Here is a 25,188-nt window from a genome sequence, read left to right as displayed (position 1 = left end):
GTCAAAAGTGCATTTAATACACCTAAACTCCGGACATCATAGCTTAGCCTAGCTTACCTTGAACGTGCTCAGAACACTTATATTAGCCTACAGTTGGGCAAGATTATCTAACACAAAGCCTATTTTATAATATGGTGCTGACTCTCTCATGTAATTTATTGAATACTGTACTGAAAACAAAAAGCAGAGTGGTTGTCTGGGTTCAGACCGGTTTTGTTTTGTTTTTGTTAACATCTTTATTGGAGTATAATTGCTTTACAATGGCGTGTTAGGTTCTGCTTTATAACAAAGTGAATCAGCTATACATATACATATATCCCCATATCTCCTACCTCTTGTGTCTCCCTCCCACTCTCCCTATCCCACCCCTCTAGGTGGTCACAAAGCACCAAGCTGATCTCCCTGTGCTATGCAGCTGCTTCCCACTAGCTATCTATTTTACGTTTGGTACTAGTGTGATGGTCGTTTACCCTTGTGATCCAGTGACTGGCTGGGAGCTGTCCAGCATCAAAAGAGAGCATACTAGCCCAGGAAAAGATCAAAATTCAAAATTTGAAGTGTGGTTTCTACTTAATGCATATCAGTTTCATACCATCATAAGTCAGAAAACCGTAAGTCAGGGACCTTCTGTACTGCTTTTGCTGTATCCCACATGTTTGGATATGTCATATATTCATTATTATTCAACTAAACTGTTTGGTAATTTCCATTTGAAGTGGGGATTTTATGTGCCATGATGATATTTCCAGGGACGTAAGATTGGCCAAATCCTGCCCTGCTCACCACTGGGAAGATTCCTGAGGATGCTTATATGTATTAGCTTAATACAAATGGAAAGTGAAGAAGGACTTTCAGCCGAACCAGGACCTGATTACTTCTAAAGCAGGAAAGGTGGGTTGAGGTTCAGGCCTAAGTGGAGTTTCCTACTTCCTTCTGAATCCAGAAAAGCAAGCTCAGAATTCCTATAAGGATGAGTAGGAGAGATAGGACACGCATCAAACTAGCCAAGGGTTGACGTGATTTTCAAGTATGTGAGCTAAAATAGAAAGAGAAAGAGCGTACTAAATCACAGTGTACTAAATTAGCTCTCCTTAGATTTGCTTATTATCACAGGTAGGCAAAGACTTAAAATGCAAGCGATATAAGCAGAGTGAGTGGAGTCTTGAGTCCTACATTTTAAGTTAGACTAAGGACTAATTTCCTACTCATAAATGGACTGCGAACAGAATCAGCCCTCCTCCCCCCTCCCGTGTGGGGAGGGGAAGAGGCAAGGTCTACAAAGAAGGAAAGCAGAAGTGGAAATTTCCTGATTTAGGGAAAGAGAGGTATTCTTTTATCCACACCATCTGGTTTTGTTTAATTTTAATCTTTTGGGTTTACAGCTTTAAAGTCTGCCCAGTGTGTTCAGGGAAAGAGGTCAGAGAATTATCATGGGATCCTTGTTTCCACCTGCCCTTATTTTGTCATTCGCATCATTACCACAATCATCTTTATTATCATTTATGGAACACTTACCATATGCCAAGTCCATTGCTAAGCACTTTACAACTCATTTTATAATCTAAAAACCGCAAAGTAATATTAACCCATCCTCAGTTGAGGTAAACTAAGGCTTAAGAATGTTTAAAGATGAAGGGATTTCTGAGATAAAGTAAATGCTGCAGGCAATATAAGATGAGATTAAAAAATAAAAACTCCAGAGTTAACCAATTGGACAGTATTTGTCAAAGTTTACTGTACATTTAAGAATCACATTTAGGAAAAATATGTCTTATTCTGATCAACAGATTCTGATTCAGTAGGTCTGGCATGAGGTTGGGGGGTTTACTTTTTTAGTGAGTTACTTGATGATTTTGGTTCAAGTGACTGGGAGATTTTACTCTGAAAAACTCTGAAAAATATGGAAGACTGCTGAATTTCAGGAGGATGGATGATATGAAAATGTATGTGTTGTGTATTCACTTAGATGTTAAGTGGTTAGAGAACCTCAGAACCCACCTGGGGACACCTAATGCACGTAACACCTTATTCTGATTAAACCATACCCTATTTTGATTAGTAAAAAAAAAACTCTCTTTTTTAATGATAAACAAGGTAATGACTTTTGTTTTCAACAACAGCAAAAAGAAATTTATCCATGGTTTAATGAATGGTGAGATTTGGTATAAAACTGACGTAAGTGCAAGTTTTTGTCACGTTAATGAGCTAGGCCAGCTGTTAGTGGAATGCCTTTTGTAACTGCAGGTACTCAAACGTGAAATGGAGAAAGTCTGAATTCTATGCCAAGGGCAATTGTTATGATGATGGCCGCTGTTGGATCAAAGATTTTTGTAAGTGTTCGTTGTTTATTTGTTTTCATTCTTTATTTTTAATTAAAAAACAAAACCTCTCTATATGTTAAAGGCCATGAGTCTTAATATTTCCTCCTCTGTTCTAAAGGTTAAATATATTATACTTCATAATTTTAATTAATCTTTTCACTCTTTCTGGATTCTTTACAATATTTAAAATTCATATTGAAGAAAGCAATTTACAACACTGATAAAATTTTCTTTACTGCAAAATATAGCACAATAATTATCTAACCTCTGCCTTCATAGTTCTCCTAATAATTTCCAGGAGAGACCACAATGATGACTTATAATTGTTTTATGACCGTGTTTAATCTTCGGCCATATCCTCACAGCCAGGCTTTGCTTTTCCTGTATCTGTGGTGACTTGGTTGGTGCAGGGCTTATTATTGAATTTTGTTCCTCAAGCTCATCTAATTGGTAAATATTAATTGATATTACTAATATTATTGGAATATATTTAATTATAATATATATAAATTACACAATATAAAATATTGGACTATATATGTATATTTTTTTATTTTGTCTTAAGAATTAGAAACCTTTATTTAGAATCACTTATAGAATCAAAGAGTTTTTTTTCCATTTAGATGAATAAGATGTACTCTGGAGCATTTTTCATTGTCACAAATTTGGCAGCTGGGACCCAGAACTAGGGACCAAGAGGCATTAAGCGTTCACCATTTTCCATTAAGAACAACTCACAGCCAGGCACTCTAGGATTTATGAAGAAGCAACTGTACAGACCCTGCAACCCCTGATCTTCACTTCTTTAGCTGATGTGAGGGATGGAGCAGTCAGCAGAACAGTATCATCAGAGTGTTCCACTTTCCCCATGAGCCACTTCAGACATCGCTATCCTAAAATACTTGCTTTTAAAGACAGAGATCATCGGAGTAAAAAGGAAAACTGCATGGCATTCTGTCTTTGGATATCTGTTTCTGGAGCAGATTTTGATCTATTTTTGCATCTACTTAAGCAGAAGATGAGGAAATCAGAGAAGGATGGTACAGTGAAGGGGGGCAGCATTGGGGCTGCCTGGGTGTCTCCATGAGGCACGGTGAGGAGGAGTGAGTGCTGTGTCCCACAGGTGCCACCTCTGAAGGCAGCAGGCCTGAGTCATCAGCCAGTTCTCCACCAGGAAAAGGGGAGACAAGAGGCCATGGGGAGTGCTTCCTGAATGGGATCTGACAGGGCGGGGGAGATCCTGCCCTGAGGAGGCTCCTGAGGGTCCCCGGCTGCTCTCTCACAGGGATGCTCGCACATCGAGGCCATCAGTGGTTGGGCAGGAAAGCAGTGACACCCAAAGGTGCACACCAGTTAAATGAGAAAGTGTCTGCCATTTTAAAAAAATTCTTCTTAACTTTTGTTTCTTCCCTAACCTCAAGGGAATTAGAACCAAAGAAAAAAGGCAGAGGAAGAGAACAGAGCAAGCCATGCTGACCTTACTGCAGCCAGGAGTCAAGCCTCAGGTTCAAAGAGCAGAAGAGAGAAATGAAGATGGAAGTTTTAACCAGGGCTGCACTGAGATTTATTTAATACATGAAAGTGGCCCAGAGGTCTTGTGGTTTTCTTTCCAAGATGTCTCTAGGGGACAAGGTTCAATGTTCCTCCAAGGACCCATCGATACTTATGCCTCCTTGCTTTACTCGGATACTCTCTCCTCTCCCCCTTGCTCCACTTAGAAAATGCTTATTTTGCCTCAGGTAGGCTAGCTTGTATTATTTCAGTGTATCATCTCCTAAATCTGTAACTGATGCTTGTCCTTTGATTTGCCTATAGGACTAAAACTTTTGAAATAAAATGGTAAGCAAGGCAGCTTTATTTTTTTCCCAGCAGTACATCCCTTCCTTGAAGTGATGAGCTGAGAACCACCCATCTGCCTGAATGAAGGAAACATCATGTGGTTTGAAAAATGAAAAAAAGCAAAAACTCTGTAAATACTGCAACAATTGTCTTGTTACACACAGTGATCATTCTAAAAACTTAAATGACCAAAACTGTCCTATCTGTAACATGAGACGCACATCTAAGCTGTTTTCTTCCATTATCCGTACAGTAACTTTACAAAAGCTGGTAGGTGGACTTGCCTGGGATCTGGTGACGGCATTCATGTGTTTAGTCGCAAGAGGGGCCTGCTGTATCTCTGTCAGTAACGTCCCTGATCAGATGGGGAAAGAGTAGTTAGCTCACATGCAATATTGAAGTCATGTGGAAACTATGACAAATGATATACTTTATTCTCTTTGTTATAAGCAGAATAGTCTGGGCACAGCTTCCAAACATTCAATGATTCCTGGCCTTGTCCCAATCCATTATGAAAGGTTTTCTTGCTACTTACAATGGGATGACACACAAAGAGGAAGACAGGAAGTGGCTATGCAGCTTTCCAGCTTAATTGATCCATTTTTGTCAATTTTTTGTAGGAACAAAGAAAAGTGTAATTTTTTTTCCAATGGGAAGAGAATTATTTTTCCTCAATCTCTTTTAGTTCTCTTAAACTTGAGAAGATAACAAGAAAACGTTTTCAAGGCTACTCCCCCTTCTTTCTTACAGTGTCTTTCCTTTTTTCCCTCCTTTCTCTCCTCCTGGCCAGTCCAGTCTGTGTTGGGGCCGCTAGGCACACGCAGAGAATGGGGAAAGACCAGTTATGAACAGGGTTTGTGGAGCTTAAGGATGAGTGCCAGGTCTATTGTTTCCTTTATACCAAGACATGCCGTCTATAAATGCCCTCCTAGTAACACATGATCCCTAGAAACATTTTAGGAGACCAGAGAATCGGGCAACTTGGCTTCTAGGTTAGGATCTGACCTTAACCTTCTCAGTCACTTTGAGCACATCACCCTCTGTATCTGAGTCTCATTTACTCTTTCTTGTCATTTATTTAAAAGTATTTCTTTTCTTTAAAATTTTTATGAATTTATTTATTTTATTTTTGGCTGTGTTGGGTGTTCGTTGCAGCGCACGGGCCTTCTCTAGTTGCGGAGAGCGGGAGCTACTCTTCGTTACAGTGCGCGGGCTTCTCATTGTGGTGGCTTCTCTTGTGGAGCATGGGCTGTAGGCGCCTGGGCTTCCGTAGTTGCGGCAAATGGGCTCAGTAGTTGTGGCTCACAGGCTCTAGAGCGCAGGCTCAGTAGTTGTGGTACATGGGCTTAGTTGCTCTGTGGCATGTGGGATCTTCCCAGACCAGGGCTCGAACCCGTGTCCCCTGCATTGGCAGGCAGATTCTTAACCACTGCACCACCAGGGAAGCCCCATCTTTCTTGTCATTTAGAGAGACTTTCCCCCTCCTCTCAAGGCTGTATAAGACTTGGTGTTCTTCCTCAATAGGCCACAGAAATGCCAATAAAAATTCCATTAGAAAAATCTTTTAACTTGCTTATGAACTAAACGTTGTTCACCCGAAAATAAACAGCATACAGACTTCCTACTCCAGTTATTAATGTGCACTTTTTCATACACAAAAAGAGAAAGTGAAAAGAAAATCACATCATTTGGCTTAGCAGTGGGAGACGTGCCCACAAGATGTCAGTATATGTTAGAACTAATACACAAATTCAGTAAAGTTGCAGGATACAAAACCAATACACAAAAATCAGTTGTGTTTCCACATACTACTAACAAACTATCAGAAGGTGATGTTAAGAAAACAATTCCATTTACAATTGCATCGAACAGAAAATATTTAGGAATAAATTTAAACAAGGAAGTGAAAGACCTGTACATTGAAATCTATAAGACATTGATTAAGGAAATTGAGAAGACAAAAATAAATGGGAAGATACTTTGTTCTCATGGACATAAAAAATTAAATTGTTGGAATATCCATAGTACCCAAAGCAATCTACAGATTGAATGAAATCCTTGTCAAAATTCTATGGCACTTTTCACAGAAATAGAACAAAACAATCCTGAAGTTTGTATGGTACCAAAATAGACCACCAATAGCCAAAGCAATCTAGAGAAAGAGGAACAAAACTGAGGGCATCACATTTGCTTATTTCAAACTATATTACAAAGCTATAGTAGTCAAAACACTGGTACTGGCGTAAAAACAGACACATTGATCAATGGAGCATAATGGAGAGTCCAAATATAAGCCCCTGTTGTCTAGGTGCTCCAGCCTGGTGTCAGGCCTGAGCCTCTGAGGTGGGAGAGCTGAGTTCAGGACATTGGACCACTAGAAACCTCCCGGCCACATGTAATATCAATCAGTGAGAGCACTCCCAGAGATCTCCACCTCAATGTTAAGACCCTGCTCCACCCAATGGCCAGCAAGCTCCAGTGCTGGACACCCTATGCCAAACAACTTGTAAGACAGGAACACAGCCTTACCCATCAGCAGAGAGGCTGCCTAAAATAATATTAAGCTCACAGACACCACAAAACACACCACTGGACGCAGCCCTGACCACCAGAAAGACAAGATCCAACCCCACCCACCAGAACAAAGACACCAGTCCCCTCCACGAGGAAGCCTACACAAGACACTGAACTAACCTTACCCAATGGGGGCAGACACCAAAAGCATGGGGAATTATGAACCTGCAGCCTGCAAAAAGGAAACCCCAAACACAGTAAGTTAAACATAATGAGAAGACAGAGAAATAGGCAGCAGAGGAAAGAGTAAGGGAAAAACCCACCAGACCAAAAAATATGAAGAGGAAATAGGCAGTCTACCTGAAAAAGGATTCAGAGTAATGATAGGAAGGATGATCCAAAATCTTGGAAATAGAATGGAGAAAATACAAGAAACGTTTAACAAGGACCTAGAAGAACTAAAGAGCAAACAAACAATGATGAACAACAAAATAAATGAAATTAAAAATTCTCTAGAAGGAATCAATAGAGAATAACTGAGACAGAAGAACGGGTAAGTGACCTGAAAGAGAGAATAGTGGAAATAACTACCACAGAGTGGAATAAAGAAAAAAGAATGAAAAGAATCAACGACAGACTCAGAGACCTCTGGCACAAAATTAAATGCACCAACATTCGAATTATAGGGGTCCCAGAAGAAGAAGAGAAAAGGAAAGGGACTGAGAAAATACTGGAAGAGATTATAGTTGAAAACTTCCCTAATATGGGAAAGGAAATTGTCAGTCAAGTCCAGGAAGTGCAGAGAGTCCCATACAGGATAAATCCAAGGAGAAACACGCCAATTCACATATTAATCAAACTATCAAAAGTTGAATACAAAGAAAAAATATTAAAGGTAGCAAGGGAAAAACAACAAATAATATACAAGGGAATGCCCATAAGGTTAACAGCTGATCTTTCAGCGAAACTCTGCACGCCAGAACGGAGTGCCAGGACATATTTTAAGTGATGAAAGGGAAAAACCTACAACCAAGATTACTCTACCCAGCAAGGATCTCATTCAGATCTGATGGACAAATTAAAACCTTTAAGACAAGCAAAAGCTAAGAGGATTCAGCATCACCAAACCAACTTTACAACAAATGCTAAAAGAACTTCTCTAGGCAGGAAACACAAGAGAAGGAAAAGACCTACAATAACAAACCCAAAACAATTAAGAAAATGGGAATAGGAACTACATATTGATAATTACCTTAAATGTAAATGGAAATGCTCCAACCAAAAGACATAGACTGGCTGAATGGATACAAAAGCAAGACCTGTATATATGCTGTCTACAAGAGACCCACTTCAGACCTAGGGACACATACACACTGAAAGTGAGGGGATGGAAAAAGATATTCCATGCAAATGGAAATCAAAAGAAAGCTGGAGTAGCAATTCTCATATCAGGCAAAATAGAGTTTAAAATAAAGACGACTACAAGAGACAAAGAGCGACACTACATAATGATCAAGGGATCAATCCAAGAAGATATAACAATTGTAAATATTTATACACCCAACATAGGAGCACCTCAATACATAAGGCAAATGCTAATAGCCATAAAAGGGGATATTGACAGTAACACAATCATAGTAGTGGACTTTAACACCTCACTTTCAGCAGTGGATATATCATCCAAAATGGAAATAAATAAGGAAACAGAAGCTTTAAATGACACATTAAACAACATGGATTTAATTGACATTTATAGGACATTCCATCCAAAACAACAGTATACTTTCTTCTCAAGTGCTCATGGAATATTCTCCAGGAGAGATCACATCTTGGGTCACAAATCCAGCCTTGGTAAATTTAAGAAAATTTAAATTATATCAAGTATCTTTTCTGACCACAACACTATGAAACTAGATATCAATTACAGGAAAAAAACTGTAAAAAATGCAAACACATGGAGGCTAAACAGTACACTACTAAATAACCAGGAGATCACTGAGAAATCAAAGAGGAAACCAAAAAGTACCTAGAAACAAATGACAATGAAAACACGACGACCCCAAACCTATGGGATGCCCCAAAAGCAGTTCTAAGAGGGAAGTTTATAGCAATACAATCCTACCTTAAGAAACAAGAAAAAGCTCAAATAAACAATCTAAACTTACACCTAAGGCTATTAGAGAAAGAAGAACAAAAGAACCCCAAATTTAGCAGAAGGAAAGAAGTCATAAAGATCAGATCAGGAATAAATGAAAAAGAAATGAAGGAAACAATATCCAAGATCAATAAAACTAAAAGCTCTTTCTTTGAGAAGATAAACAAATTGATAAACCACTAGTCAGACTCATCAAGAAAAAAGAGAAGGAGACTCAAATCAACAGAATTAGAAATGAAAAAGGAGAAGTAACAATTGACACTGCAGAAATACAAAGGATCATGAGGGATTACTACAAGCAACTACATGCCAATAAAACGGACAACCTGGAAGAAATGGACAAATTCTTAGAAAAACACAACTTTCTGAGACTGAACCAGGAAGAAATAGAAAATATAAATAGCCCAATCACAAGCACTGAAATTGAAACTGTGATTAAAAATCTTCCCACAAACAGAAGCCCAGGACCAGTTGGCTTCACAGGCGAATTCTATCAAACATTTAGAGAAGAGCTAACACCATCCTTCTCAAACTCTTGCAAAATATAGCAGAGGGAGGAACACTCCCAAACACATTCTGTGAGGCCACCATCACCCTGATACCAAAACCAAAGGTGTCACAAAGAAAGAAAACTATAGACCAATATCACTGATGAACATACATGCACAAATCCTCAACAAAATACTAGCAAACAGAATCCAACAACACATTAAAAGGATCATAAACCATGATCAAGTGAGGTTTATCCCAGGAATGCAAGGATTTTTCAGTATATGCAAATCAATCAATGTGATACACCACATTAACAAACTGAAGGATAAAAACAATATGATCATCTCAATAGGTGCAGAAAAAGCTTTCAACAAAATTCAACACCTATTTATGATAAAAGCTCTCCACAAAGTAGGCATAGAGGGAACTTACCTCAATGTAACAAAGGCCATATATGACAAACCCACAGCCAACATCATCCTCAATGGTGAAAAACTGAAACCACTTCCTCTAAAATCAGGAACAAGACAAAGGTTGTCCACTCTCGCCACTATTATTCAAAATAGTTTTGGAAGTTTTAGCCACAGCAATCAGAAAAGAAAAAGAAATAAAAGGAATCCAAATCGGAAAAGAAGAAGTAAAGCTGTCACTGTTTGCAGATGACATGCTACTATACATAGAGAGTCCTAAACATGATACCAGAAAACTACTAGAGCTTATAAATGAATCTGGTAAAGTAACAGGATACAAAATTAATGCACAGAAATCTCTTGCATTCCTATACACTAATGATGAAAAATCTGAAAGAGAAATTATGGAAACACTCCCATTTACTATTGCAACAAAAAGAATAAAATACCTAGGAATAAACCTACCTAAAGAGACAAAAGACCTGTATGCAGAAAACTATAAGACACTGATGGAAGAAATTAAACAGATTTCTTCAGATGGAGAAACAGATACAGAGATATACCATGTTCTTCAATTGGAAGAATCAACATTGTGAAAATGACAATACTACCAAAGCAATCTACAGATTCAATGCAATCCCTACCAAACTAACAATGGCATTTTTTTTTTACAGAACTAGAACCAAAAATTTTAAAATTTGCATGGAAACACAAAAGACCCTGAATAGGCAAAGCAATCTTGAGAAAGGAAAATGGATCTGGAGGAATCAGGCTCCCTGACTTCAGACTATACTACAAAGCTACAGTAATCACGACAGTATGGTACTGGCACAAAAACAGAAGTCTAGATCAGTGAAACAGGATAGAAAGCCCAGAGATAATCCCACGCACATACGATCACCTTATCTTTGATAAAGGAGGCAAGAATATACAATGGAGAAAAGACAGCCTCTTCAATAAGTGGTGCTGGGAAAACTGGACAGCTACATGTAAAAGAATGAATTAGAACACTTTCTAACACCATACACAAAAATAAACTCAGAATGGATTAAAGACCTAAATGTAAGACCAGGCACTATCAAACTCTTAGAGGAAAACATAGGCAGAACACTCCTTGACATAAATCACAGCAAGATCTTTTTTGACCCACCTCCTAGAGAAATGGAAATAAAAACAAAACTAAACAAATGGGACCTAATGAAACTTAAAAGCTTTTTCACAGCATAGGAAATCATAAACAAGATAAAAAGATAACCCTCAGAATGGGAGAAAATATGTTGTTGCAAATGAAGCAACTGACAAACAATTAATCTCTGAAATTTACAAGCAGCTCATGCAGCTCAATATCATGGAAACAAACAACCCAATCCAAAACTGGGCAGAAGATCTAAATAGACATTTCTCCAAAGAAGATATACAGATTGCCAACAAATGCATGAAAAGATGCTCAACATCACTACTCATTAGAGAAGTGCAAATCAAAACTACAATGAGGTTATCACCTCACACCGCTCAGAATGGCCATCATCAAAAATTCTACAAACAATAAATTTTAGAGAGGGTGTGGAGAAAAGGGAACCCTCTTGCACTGTTGGTGGGAATGTAAATTGATACAGCCACTATGGAGAACAGTATGGAGGTTCCTTAAAACCAGAACAATCATATGACCGAGCAATCCCACTACTGGGCATATACCCTGAGAAAACCGTAATTCTAAAAGAAGCATGTACCACACTGTTCATTGAAACCCTATTTACAATACCCAGGACATGGAAGCAACCTAAATGTCCATGGACAGATGAATGAATAAAGAAGATGTGGCACATATATACAATGGAATATTACTCAGCCATAAAAAGAAACGAAATTGAGTTGTTTGTAGTGAGGTGGATGCACCTGGAGTCTGTCATACAGAGTGAAGTAATTCAGAAAGAGAAAAACAAATACCGTATGCTAACACATATATGTGGAATCTAAAAAAAAAGAAAAAAACTTCTGATGAACTTAGGGGCAGGACAGGAATAAAGATGCAGATGTAGAGAGTGGACTTGAGTACACAGGGAGGGGGAAGGGTAAGCTGGGACGAAGTGAGTGAGTAGCATTGACATATATACACTACCAAGTTTAGAATAGATAGCTAGTAGGAAGCAGCTGCATCGCACGGGGAGATCACCTCGGTGCTTTGTGCCCACCTAGAGGGGCGTGATAGGGAGGGTAGGGGGGAGATGCAAGAGGGAGGGTATATGGGGATATATGTATACATATACCTGATTCACTTTGTTATACAGCAGAACCTAACACAACATTGTAAAGCAATTATACTCCAATAAAGATGTTAAAAAACAAAAGTAAAAATAAACCCATGTGTACATAGTCAATTAATTCATGAAAAAGAAGCCAAAAATATACTTTCAGGAAAGGAAAGTCTCTTCAAGAAATGGTGTTAAGAAGAATGGAAAGCCCTATGCAAAAGAATGAAACTGGACACTTATCTTACACCATACACAAAAATCAACTCAAATTGGATTAGAGACTTGAACACAGACCTAACCCAATAAAACTCCTAGAAGAAAACATACAGAACAAATTCCTTGACATCAATCTTGGCAATGACTTTTTGTATTTGACACCAAAAGCAAAGACAACAAAAGCAGTAATAAACAAGTGGGACTACATCAAACTGTGAGGCAAAAGAAACCAGGAACAAAATGAGAAGGCAATCTAGGGAATGGGAGAAAATATTTTCCAATTATATATCTGCTAAGTGGTTAATATCAAAATATATTAAAATATATGATCAAAAGAAAAACCAATCTGATTAAAAAATAGGGAGATCATCTGAATAAACATTTTCCAAAAGAAGCCATACAAATGGCCAATGGGTGAATTAGAAGATACTCAACATGACTAATAATCAGGGAAATGAAAATCAAAATGAAAATGAGGTATCACCTTACACCTGTCAGAATGGCTATTATCAAAAAGAAAAGAAAAAAAGTGTTGGTAAGAATGTAAAAAAGAGGGAACCCTGTAAACTGTCAGTGGAAATGTAAATGAGTGCAATGTCTATGGCAAACAGTATGGAGATGCCTCAAAAAAATTAAAACGAGCACTACTATACGATCCAGGATTTCCACTTCTGGGTATATACCTGAAGGAAATAAAAGCACCATCTCAAAAAGATATCTCTTCATTGCAGCTCATCTACAATAGCCAAGACTTGGAAACAACCTAAGTGTCCATTGACAGATGAATGAAGAAGGATAATGTCATAAAAAGAAAAAAAAAGAAACCCTGCCATTTACAACATGGATGAAACTAGAGGGCATAATGTTAAGTGAAGACAAAGTCAAATACTGTATGAAAATTAAAATTAAAAAAATACTGTATGAAATCACTTGTATGTGGAATCTAAAGCACAGGCACAGACATACACACACGGCAGAACTCATAGGTACAGAGAACAGATTGGCGATTGTCAGAATCAGTGGGGGGGGTGGGAGTCTGTGAAGGTGTTCCACAGGTACAAACTTCCAGTTAAAGATAAATTCCTCCTAGGATTGCAATGTACAGCATGATGACTATAGTTTAAAATTAAAAAAAAAAAGATGTCACTATATGAATTCCTCTGGCTCTCGAAGTTCGTTTTGCTTTTTTTCTAGTAGTTTGAACAGTTTAATAACAAATTCGGAGTAGAATGTATATATGAGTAGAGTAGCTTTCACCTGAATGAAATATACAAGATTAAAATAAGATATAATGCCTGGATGGGAATGCATGGTCAGCATGAGAAAACAGTCATCAAGGATGTCACAGGGAGGGACTAGGGAAGATCTGGGAACCCCAGTAGTGATTCTGTGCCCTCATATGATATGTGAATTTGGAATTCCCATAAAGGAATCAAGGGGAGTCTGAAGACAATCTACAACAGAATAACTCAATTATTCTCATTGGGGTTTCTTTATGAGGTGCTGAAACAAAAATAAAATGCTTGAAATTTGATCATTTGGCATAAACAACTTCATTAGATGAAATTTCAGGATAAAATGGAAAAGAATCTTCAATCCTTCAATGTCAAGAGAAGGAAATATTTTTATTTTGGAAAGCATTTATACTGTTAATAGTTTTTATATTTTCACTGATTAAACAGTATGTTATGAGAAGCTTTGTCTTCGTGACAACTATAACAATAATTATAGAATTGCGCCAAACAATATATGTGCACTCATGACAAACACATGGCCAAATATTTGGATTTAGAGGACCTGTGGAGCTTTGCTTCCTACAACTTCTAATAAGTTAAGCATAGAGTTACATCACAAGTGAATATGATTTTACTGCCACTACCATTTGTTATTCCAATACACAACTGGAGATATAACAGAAGTCAGAACCCTGTTTTGTTCTCATTTGTCTGAGTGATATTTGCTGTTGTGAAGTTACCAGTTCCCATGATTTGGCGGGTAAGTAGGAAGGAAGGGGGGTGATGGCTTCTGGCTTATCTTTTGTAGGGAAGTGGAGGATCAGTGAACATATTTCACCTTAGAATCGAAATTGGAGGCAAGAAAACAATCAGAAGAACATGAATGAATATTTGCAAACACAGCATGATTCATAATGAATTTGTTTCTGGTAAGCCCTTCAGATTCCATCACAGATTAATTTACTAAATTTGGAAATTTGAAGTAATAAATCTCCTTCCCATATGTCCTTCAATATTGATCATGGACTGTCCTTTACTATATATAATCATTTATCATTAAACCACAAGGAAAGGGAGCACAATGTTTAAGGCAGGCCCAATCTCCCAACCTGGGTGTTATACACATTCAGACTTGATCCAGCCAGAAACTACATTTCAGAGACAGCTGCTATAGTGCAGCTGAGGGACCTTGCACCTTTACTGTCAGGAACTCAGAGCAGGGCCGTTTCAACAAGGGGGAAATCCTGCCATTATGCTGCTTCCCAGACTGCTGTGGGCATTCATGGCTCTCCTCTGCTTAGCTACACATAATTGAAAACCAGGGCGTCGGCTGCCTGTCAGCACTCAGAGGTGAAATGGGACAGAGGAGTAGATGTCTCAACTAAAAATACACTCTCAGCCCTGCGACACTCATTAATGAGTTATTTTGACCTTAAAGTCAAAGGACTAGCACCGTTTTAGAGACCTTGTCTGTACTTCCTTTTCTACTTGTCTATTTGCCTTTGGTTCTTTTAATTCTCCCGTTAAAACAATGAAACCAAATGGAAGATTGACAGCTACATTCCACAAGAACATGTAACAGTATACAAAACGTCAGTTACCAACTTCTGTGGCATTGACATGTACTGAGTGTTTACAGCCTGTAGATAACATGTTTTGTAGGAGTGCATTATAGCATTGTGTCACAGAAAGATCTGGCGTGCTTATCTTGACTTTATTTTACAAAGAAAAAAATAATCAGCTCCTCACAAGTGAGACAGAACACTTTGGACCAATGGGATAGAAAATGTGACATCAAGACAAGCATAGGACACACGATCTACTAAGTACAGTTCTACCTGGGGAGGCAACAGGACTGAATATCCGGAATATCCTGATCTTCCTCAAAGTCTAATAAATAAGACTCAATGTCAGGTTTCAAAAGAATATATTATTCCTGTTATAATTTCATGAAAACATAAAAAACTGAATAGATTCTGAAAACCTGAGGGGCTGATTTTTTAACATTTCATGTTAAAGTAACTTTATTTAGTGAAAACTCTAAATAGAGCCCTAGAACCCGGTTAAAAAAAAGAGATACATTAATTATTTTGGATAATATTGCCTTTCACCAAGAAAGCTGAAAATCTGTGAGTTTTAAAAGAACTCCACTGATTCAGAATGGAGAAAAGTAAAGAGAGGCTAAATGAATGACCAGTAAGTAGATTACAAGAAGGGTGCATACCCTATACTAAATTCTATTTTAAATGGGCCGGCAAAATTATTCTGCTGAATAATTATCAACACGTGTCAACCTGTTTAATCTGTAGTTCCCCTCAGCTCAAAACTTTAATACTAATTTTTCCATGCTCCTTTTCAGATACTGCCTAACAATTACCGAGGGAAGAAAAGTAACATAGTTTTGTGGTGAGCCAGACTTTTTCCCCATCTGTGCACTGACCACGTGGTCTATGAACATAACACCCTACTTCCTGTTTGGAGGAGTGACACAGGAACCCAGGTACTATGTATATGTGCTGCTAGGCCCTCAAAGACACTGAACTCTCAGCTTGAGGCAGAACTGAAAACATATGTGCAGGGGAATTCTTGCCACATGGTGCTCTCCAGCCTGCCCTGGGTATTCCTGGCCTTCATCTTCTCTGGTAGGGATGGTTCCAAATATGGGTACAAATGTTCAGGTTGAAAGGACTGCACACAGGCACATGGTACTTCACATGGACTTGGGGAGGAAAGGAGGATTGGAGAAAAGAAAGCTTATCATGATTTCAATTTGGTTTTTCTTTGGGTCCTAAATTAGTCTAATTCCTACATTATTTTGTTCACTACTTCAGCTCTGTTTTCTGATTTTTTCCCACAGGATTTGGTGCGGCCCAGAAAGTTACTCAAGTCCAGTGAGCCATGTCCAGGCAGCTAGGGGAGGCGGTCACCTTGAGCTGTCAGTATGAAACAAGCTGGAGCCAGTACTATATTGTTTGGTATAAGCAGCTTCCCAGTGGAGAGATGACTTTCCTTATTCATCAGAGTTCTTCTGGCCAAAATGCAAAGAATGGCCGCTATTCTGTAAACTTTCAGGAAAGACGAAAATTCATCAGCCTCACCATTTCAGCCTTACTGGTGGAAGATTCTGCAAACTACTTCTGTGCTCTCTGGGAACTCACAGTGCTTGAAGTAATAGGAAAAGCCAAACAAAAACCCCAGAGCTCAATAAGAGAGAGCCCCCTTGCTGCGGGAGCCACGCTGAAAGGCACACCTGCAGATGCCAGACAAGAAATGGTAGTCCTGTGGTTGCTTAATCTGTGGTCTGGATCAGGAGATTTAATTCTAAATAAAATCTCCTGCTATCTCACTTGGGAACAGATGTCCAGAGTAACTTTCTACTAATACATACTCAGTCTTGAATTTTTGACTTTAAGTCCATCACACAGAACATGTGTAAAATTGTCTAAAGTTGAAAACTTGCTCCATGATAATTTAAAGTGGCACTTCCACCTAAAGACACTCACATCACAAACCTGGGTCTAGTTATCTGAAATGGTCATGAAAATCATTTCCTTAGTCCTTTCCTCTTAGACTTTGTGTCAGGGTATAATCAGAGAAGCAAATCACAAGTGATCTAGAATAAGAGGCTCACTGTAGAGAATAGAACTCAGGCAATAGCTAGAGCTGGTGGAGGGGTCTATACAAAGCTGTTATCTTTGCATCTGGTGTTGAGCCTGAATTCACTGTTAGTCAGTTAGAGTGTCATTTGGGAAGGAAAGTTGGATGTGGACAAAAGCATGGACAGACTGTGACATGTACGGATACCAGAACCCATGAGGACAATGGAACCCACAAAGACACACTAAAACTTGTCTGTCTCTCACCTCCTTCAGTCTCACAATAGTGGGTGACCTCAAGGAGAAGTGGGTGTCATTTGCCCTCATGCTACACGCATACTTGGTCCAAGACAAAGAGAAGATGAGGAGGAGATCGGGTGGGCGGTAGTGGAGTTGTGAGTCAACAATAAGATGAGCTAGTTCATCAGCAGCCACATGTGTGAGTTGCCCAGTTCCTGGAGCCCTGCACCAACCAGCAGAGCATAAAAAATGTGGCTACTTCATGACAACTACCTTCTAAACCTTGTGCAAGTCTTTTTTGTGGCCAACCCTAACCCAGAACAATACAGGGAAGCAAATTCTGGGACATAGATATCCAGATAGTTGAGACACTACAAAGCTACTACAGTACCCTCTATGTCAACTAGTCACCCATCTATACCTCTTTTAACAAGACAACTTTCAAATAAACACAACAGCAAAACTATGTTTCCTGTTAATAAGATGCAGTTATTCCCCATTCAACCAAAACCAAGCTAACCCTCTCCCGAAGAGAGTACACCCAGTTAATTTATCCATTTTGGGGTGGTGTTCTTTCCTCTTATACCTCATTCACACTGTCCCATTGAACCCTGCATCTTAACCACTGAGATACAATGAGATATGAGATAAACTTATACTTGCACATCATATGTTACCACAGGCAGACAAGTAGGGGAGAGATTTAAAAATGGTTAATGTATACATAACCATATTCATATCAAAATGAAAAAGAAATTGTCATAAGTATTATAGTTCTTGTTTCTGCAAATGACCACATGATTGTAGGTGGTATTTATAACTACCATTTCCATTACCCATTCCATAACCTATTTGCTCATAGCAAGTACCTTCACTCACTGCTCTACTTGACTTCCTAAAAAACAAGTTTCTTATTCAGGAGCAATGCTATGTGGAAAACCATAAAGATGAATAAGGAATTCTGCAAGTCCACCACTGTGGTTTTGGCAGAAATTTGCAAGGCACTGAAGGCAAATCCAGGGGTCTATTTAAGTGGAAATAATCTTGCCAATATACAGGGAAAATCGATATATTGTATTCTGGGAAATATCATTAAGAATGATGCCTGATTTCACATCAGAAGTCACCAAGTGAAAACATTTTTAAAGTGTTAAGACAAATAACTAAAACTTTGAAACTGGCTTCTTATGAACGTGAAAGTATATTTTAAAATTGTCTTTGTTAAAAATCACTGCTAGTAGGGGAGAAAGTCAAGGCACAGAATGGTAAACTGTATTTGCAATGCATATTTCTGATAAAGACTCAAATGCAATATATATTAAAAGCTCATGTAAATCAATAAGAAAAGAGTAAGAATGGCAAAACCTTGGAGCTCCAATTCAGAAATATTATTTCCAATAGCTAATAAATATACAAAATGATCATTATTCATCAGGGAATATTATTATTATTATTCATTAGGGAAATGAAAATAAAACCTCATCTGTGTCCTTTTAGCATCCTGAGTGAATCAGTATGGCTAGGAGAATAGGACCTAAGAAGAGAGGGAAAAATAATGACTGTCTCCAGGAAAATAAGTGCTTAAGTAAATTTCTTAGAAGCTCCCATCATTGAACTGATGTGGAGAAAACAACAAGCAGTAACAGAACACAGACCTGGACATTGAAGGAAAGGAAGCTTTTACTAGAAAAAAGAAAGTTGGTCCTTATTGGGCTTACTATATGTCAGGCACTGTAGTATGCATCTCAGATTCATTATCTAATTCAAATATCATAAACCCTATGAGATAGATTTTGTTGTTCCAATTTTTTTAATTTTTCAGAAATAAGAAAGAACTTTCCTAACTGTGAATATCATCTCTAACTTTTATTGCCAGCCAGAGTGTAGCATTTATGGGGCTCCTAAAGAGCAAGGTTTGAACTATGGAGAAGCACTTGGCCCCAGCACAGGGTGGCTGGATGTCTCAGTGATGGTGACATTACTGGTTTAAACAGGAACCTAAAGGGAACTAGGAAAGAAGATGCCAAACCTGGGCACAAATTGCCCCAGGATCAATAGATGAGGAAATCATCCGCTAATCAGTTAACAGTGCTGAATGCTTTAGCAAGTTCCTTATGCAATAGTGTGCTGGGAAGAATAATGGGCCTCAGGGAAAGATATTATTCCTTAAACGCTCCAAGCATGTTTCTATATCAAGACCTGTGCTCCTTGCCTTTGTCCTCTCTATTGTGATTTTATGCCCCCAAATATCTACATGGTGAACCTCTGAATTCCTTCATGTCTTTACTCAAATGTCACCCCTTTGGGAATCTTTTATCTTTTTAATCTTTCTATTTTCCTTCCTTGAGAATCAGGCTCTAGCACACTGCATGCAGCAAGAAAGAAAGCTGAAGCACTGCCACCTGGTGTCCTGCTCAAATATTTTGTGATGCTTACACTGGCCTCGCTGCTGCCCTCTAGTGATATTGGGTAAAATTGTGCTGAAGCCTAGTCACAATAGAAGCTGCCATTGCTGAACCAGTCAGTAAACTTCCCAATGCAGAAATCAGGAGAGAGAGGATTCAGGAGAACTGGCTGGTTTTTTTCTTTTGCTAGCCAGATGTGAAAGTGATTGATTTCAAATGACATATACAACACATGAGATGATTTTGCCTGTGGAGTTATAGGCTACCTTGGAAAGAAAGCTCAGAATTGTTGTGCAAGTTTGGGGTTTCTTCTCTGGTAAGTATAACTGTGTCTACTGCTCTGTCCTTTCTTGTAGTATAGCAATATCCTGAGAAGTGGGAGCAAGAGTCAATAATGGGAAAAAATAAACAATTGTAGCCAATACTGGGTGGTACACTCATTTCATATTATAATATGCCCACCCAATCTCTCAATATAACACCTTAATGAATTGACTTCTCATTAACAGTAAGAACATGATAGACCATGGATACTTACGATAACACATGAAATCTGCCAGGTAACCTGCTACATATATCTCAGAAAAATATTGAAATTTATCTTGGGCTAGATTCCTCTGCAATTTCAGATTCTGTCTCCCAACACCCCCCCACACCCCCGCAAGATTCTGCACATTGCCTGCAGCTGGTTGAGTGCCTAAGCTAGGGAAGGTGTTGTGTTGGGTGATTTGAATGTGTGTTCTCACTTAATTCTTACTGGAACCCTTCAAGGTTGGGTCCATCCTACTTTAGGGAGACAGTGTAGCAACGTGCTTGAGACCAAAGACTTCGGTTGTATTTCTAGATCTACCACTCGGTAGCTGAGTGATCTTCGGAAAATGACTTAATAATTTTTATGCTTCCATTTCCTCATATCTACCATGTGGATATTGACAGAATCTACCATGCAGGGTTCTTATGAGAAGTGAATGAGATGATGAATGCCAGTGCTGAGCCCAGCACCCCCAGAAAGATACTGGCTACTTGCAGAAAAGGGAATTGAACATGAGAGAGGTTCGATACCTTGTCTGGTGTTACAGAATAAGTGTCGGAGTGGAGCCCTCTCTCCATACCCTGTCTAGAGCAGATGCCCTCCCTAACCCCAAGAGCAACTCTCTATCTCAATACAATATTGTATTTTTTAAGTGCTTATCACTATCTATAATTATCTTTCTTTAAAAATCCATTTGTTCAATTCTTCCTCCTCCTACCGCACTGTAGGCCTTTTATATCCTTTCACTACAGAATCCTCTATGATTGAACAATACTTAGTGCCGGAGGCTCAATTTATATGTGTGTGTGTGTGTGTGTGTGTGTGTGTGTGTGTGTGTGTATATATAAAATAAATGTACAAAAGATAAAATTATTTCTAGAGTCCATGCTATTCAAACACTGACATAAAAGCTTAAGCTGGACTAATCTTTGTGTTGTTTATCTAGAACTGTCAATATGTATATCCTGCAAGTCACTTCATCTAAGATTTAATTTATGCAATATATCTAGCGATCAATTGGCTTCTCCTCGATTTCAGGTAAGGTGGGTTGCTGAAGATTACAGGATTCTACCTTACTAGTTGCATGAATGTCAAGGCTGTTGGAGGTATTCCTGTCTTATTCTGGACACATACCTTCCAATATCCGGGTGAATTTTTCAATGGATCAGTATTTTCATCAGAAATACGCTTCACAGCAAGTAGGCTTTATGATGGTGTGGTCATACCCACACTATCCTATTCATCAAGTGCTCTGATCTGGAGGAAAAAAAAAAGGAACTTTACTTGTACTAGTTTCTGTTTGTCTAGCAGTCCATTCCTAACCTCAGCCTTTGCATTTCTAAATTGGGAGACACTAATGAGCTTTTTCAGGACTTCCTTTATTAACCACAGTGACATCTCTTTTCTTGGGAAGGAAAGTCAGAGGTTAGCCATTGAGATATCTTCCAATCCTGTTCCACTTTCCAGAACACTATTTGAGTGTGTGGAAGGTACTGTTCCCTGAGTTTAGTACCTTCCCCATGCTCTTTCCTTTATTTATTTCAGTTGTTCACTGGAAAGAAGGTTATATAGTCAATTTACACTGCCAATTTTCCAGAAGTACATTTAGATTCTGAACAATCTTAATTACTGCTATCTTGTACTGTTAAATTTCCCCTGGATGTCTTTTTTTTTTTCCAGCTGTTTTTTAAGCTTACAGGGAACAGAGAGTATTGCTTTCATAATTTTCAGATCTCTTAAGGATATTCTGGGCACAAGATGACTGTTTAAACTAATATGCGTATGTTCAATCAAACTAGCATTATTCCTGGACTGTGACACGGGCAACATAGAACATAATTCTTATTTACTTTTAAACAACGCTATTTGAGGTAAAATTGACATTCCACAAAATTCATCCATTTTGAATGTACAGTTCAGTGATTTTTGGTAAATTAGCTGACTTATGTAACCATTACAATAATCCAGGTTTAAACACTTTTATCACCACAAAAAGCTCCTTCATGCTCAATTATAGTTAATCCCTGTTCCGATACCTGGCCACAGGCAACCAGTGATCTACTTTATATCTCCATAGGTTCCTTTTCTGAACATTTCATGTAAATGGAGTCATTCAGTACATTTAAGTTGTTCCATTTTTTGGCTAGTAGAAAGAAACCCAAAAAGCAGACTCCTGTTATTTTTAGAACGTATCTTCTCTACCATTTAAAACATTTACTGAGTATCACAAATGTAAGTGGCGTGGCAGATTCCAAACACCATGGACCCCTTACCAGATAGATATGTGTTCTAGTTATTACCAGGTGTTTGACCTGGAGTGAATTCCTCAATCTCTTTCAGCTTTAGTTTTCCTGTTGGTAAATTGGGAATGATAGTAATTCTATTGTGTGATTTCTGTATTCGAACAATGTACATAAAGCAATAGATAATTTAGCACATGGTATGTGTGCACATTTATAATATGAGGATTTTGTTGAAAGTTCATATAAAAGATTCCTAACCAAAGTGTTTTTCCTGCCACAAATTGCCATCCCAATCTCTCTCAAGTTGAATAATTACAGTGCACGATGGGGCAGCCCACTTTTGAATGGTTGTCAGCTCTCTTTGTGCTGTGGACTCATGGGGGATGTCCTCACTGTTTGTGAAGCTGGTCTCAAGCAAGCAGTGTTTGAGCCCTCCTTTTGAGTGACAGGAAACTGAGTCTAGGTCAGAAATTGTTGGTGTGTTTCTAGGACTTGTATGGGGTCTTGTCTCTGATTGGCTGGGCAACCAGATGCAGAATCCTATTTTCTGAAGAAGAATATTCCTCTGCTGAGGATACTTGGGCAGGATAAATGGAGAGGAATCCTTTGCCAGCTCCATTGTTAATCCTGTGACTTCATCTTGGCCTTAAGTCCAGGGGCTGCTGAAGACATTCTGAACAGTATGTGGCAGTGATGGAGAAGGAGGGGGATGTAGTCACGTAACTCTAGGTTCTATCTGGGAACGTGTGAAGACAATGAATACTGTGTAGAGAGATCAGTGTATGTCAGACCCTGTCTTTCTGAACAGAAATGAGCAGCATATTGAGTGTGGAACAGATTTCTCCATCTCTGCGTGTTCAGGAAGGAGGGAGCACCAATTTCACCTGCACTTTCCCTTCCAGCTCTTTTTATGCTTTATACTGGTATAGATGGGAAGCTGGAAAAAGCCCTAAGGACCTGTTTTAATGACTTTAAATGAGGATGAAAAGGAGGAAGGATAAGTAAGAATCACTCTGAATACTAAGGAGGGTTACAGCTGCATGTACATCAAAGGATCCCAGGCTGAAGACTCAGCCACATCTCTCTGTGCCTGCACACAGGGCCCTTCAGCCTCTGCAGCCCATGCCCAAGCCTGTGCCTGGTGCTGCTCTGGTACCAGCATTGAGAAAGAGCCATGTGTGAGGTGGAAAAGGCAAATTCAATGAATTACAGTGTTTTCTATAACCAGGAGGAAATGCAATGATAGATAAACAAGAGTTCCAGTCACTGTAGCTCCGTCAACTAACGGGACTGTCATTACACATCACTCACCTCCATTCCCACCAGTATATTGGACATATCATTGAATCAGATTCCTAGCCTCCTCTTTTGCCATGATTCCAAGTGAACTAGATAGTTACTCAAACCTTTCTAAAATAATTAAAAGTAGGGTAATATTCACCACTCGTTGCTATATCCTACTTCATTGAAGGCATGTTGTTCAACACAAAAAGAAAGAACAAAGAAGAGAAATGGGAAAAGCAAATAATTTTTTATTGATTTCTCCTAGGTCTTCACAAAAAACTTTCTTAAAGATTTTGAAGTGAATATACCTTCTTTTCCGTAAGGGAGTTAACATCCGAGTGCCCTATAAGCTCACTCTCATGTGGCTCATTTCCAAGAGTATTAGAGTGTATTATGTGTTGACTATTCATGCTCTCTCACCCTTACTGTGCTAATCTTTAGCTGGAGTATATTTTCTATACTTGGCCTCACTGTGGACTTTGGACACAGCAATGTGACCAGCTTTGACCAATGGAATGTGAGTGGATAGGAAGTATGTTCTATCATAGCTAAAACTAAATATATTCACATGGCATGTCTTCTTTTGTTTCTTCCCTGCATTTACCAGGTAGTGGTTGTCCTTTCAGCTTTTACCCATAATGTGAAGAAGATGCAAGGTTCAGAATGGAAAGATAACTCATAGTAGCAGAACGGAATCGTCCTGTATCCAGGAGCAGAGCCTCAGAGTGCTGGGACTGCAGTTGACCCACAGCTAACATACCATGGACAACTCAGTAAACTTTGTTCTTCTGAGCCACTGACATTGTGAGGTTGTTTGTACTGAGCATTACCCTAGTCAAAGTTGACTGATATATGAAGTCATATCAATTCTGTCTCTAAATATTTCTCACATTCAACCACATTTTTTTTTTTTTTTTTTTGCGGTATGCGGGCCTCTCACTGTTGTGGCCTCTCTCGTTGGGGAGCACAGGCTCCGGACGCGCAGGCTCAGCGGCCATGGCTCACGGGCCCGGCCGCTCCGCGGCATCTGCCTGGACCGGGGCACGAACCCGTGTCCCCTGCATCGGCAGGCGGACTCTCAACCACTGCGCCACCAGGGAAGCCCCAACCACCTCTTTTTACTTGCCTTGTTACTATCCTGGTCCAGGTGCTCATAACCTCTCACTGAGTTGGTTGGAATAACTTCTTAAATGTATCCGCTATCCATGAGCTCTTACTTCCCAAATCTATCCCTGAAGTTATCATTCTAAAATACACATCAGATTAGATTGCTGTTCTATTTCAGGACCTTCTATGGCTCCCCATGACCCAAAAGTAAAAGCCAAGGTTTATGTGGCCATCTACAGTATTACTTCCAGTAAGTGTTCATCTTCCTCCCCAGTATTACACCAAGATTTCTGAACATCAGCCATATCAAATGAACTCACTCTCATATTTTCTTCTTATAAATATTA

The 25,188-nt window shown here is 38.9% G+C and overlaps 1 long non-coding RNA gene across 1 annotated transcript in view; it reads right to left on the bottom strand.

Moving 5' to 3' along the window:
• LOC137226362 (uncharacterized) overlaps positions 1–25,188 on the bottom strand; it is a 684,033-nt gene that overhangs the window by 383,326 nt on the left and 275,519 nt on the right. The window contains exon 6 of the long non-coding RNA XR_010944326.1: positions 21,342–21,464. This is a non-coding gene — a long non-coding RNA (uncharacterized lncRNA). The remainder of the gene's footprint in view (positions 1–21,341; positions 21,465–25,188) is intronic.

This window comes from Pseudorca crassidens, chromosome 1, assembly GCF_039906515.1.
Source record: "Pseudorca crassidens isolate mPseCra1 chromosome 1, mPseCra1.hap1, whole genome shotgun sequence".
NCBI lineage: Eukaryota > Metazoa > Chordata > Mammalia > Artiodactyla > Delphinidae > Pseudorca > Pseudorca crassidens.
Note: the sequence above shows the minus strand (reverse complement) of the source record. Positions and strands in the feature narration are given on the sequence as shown.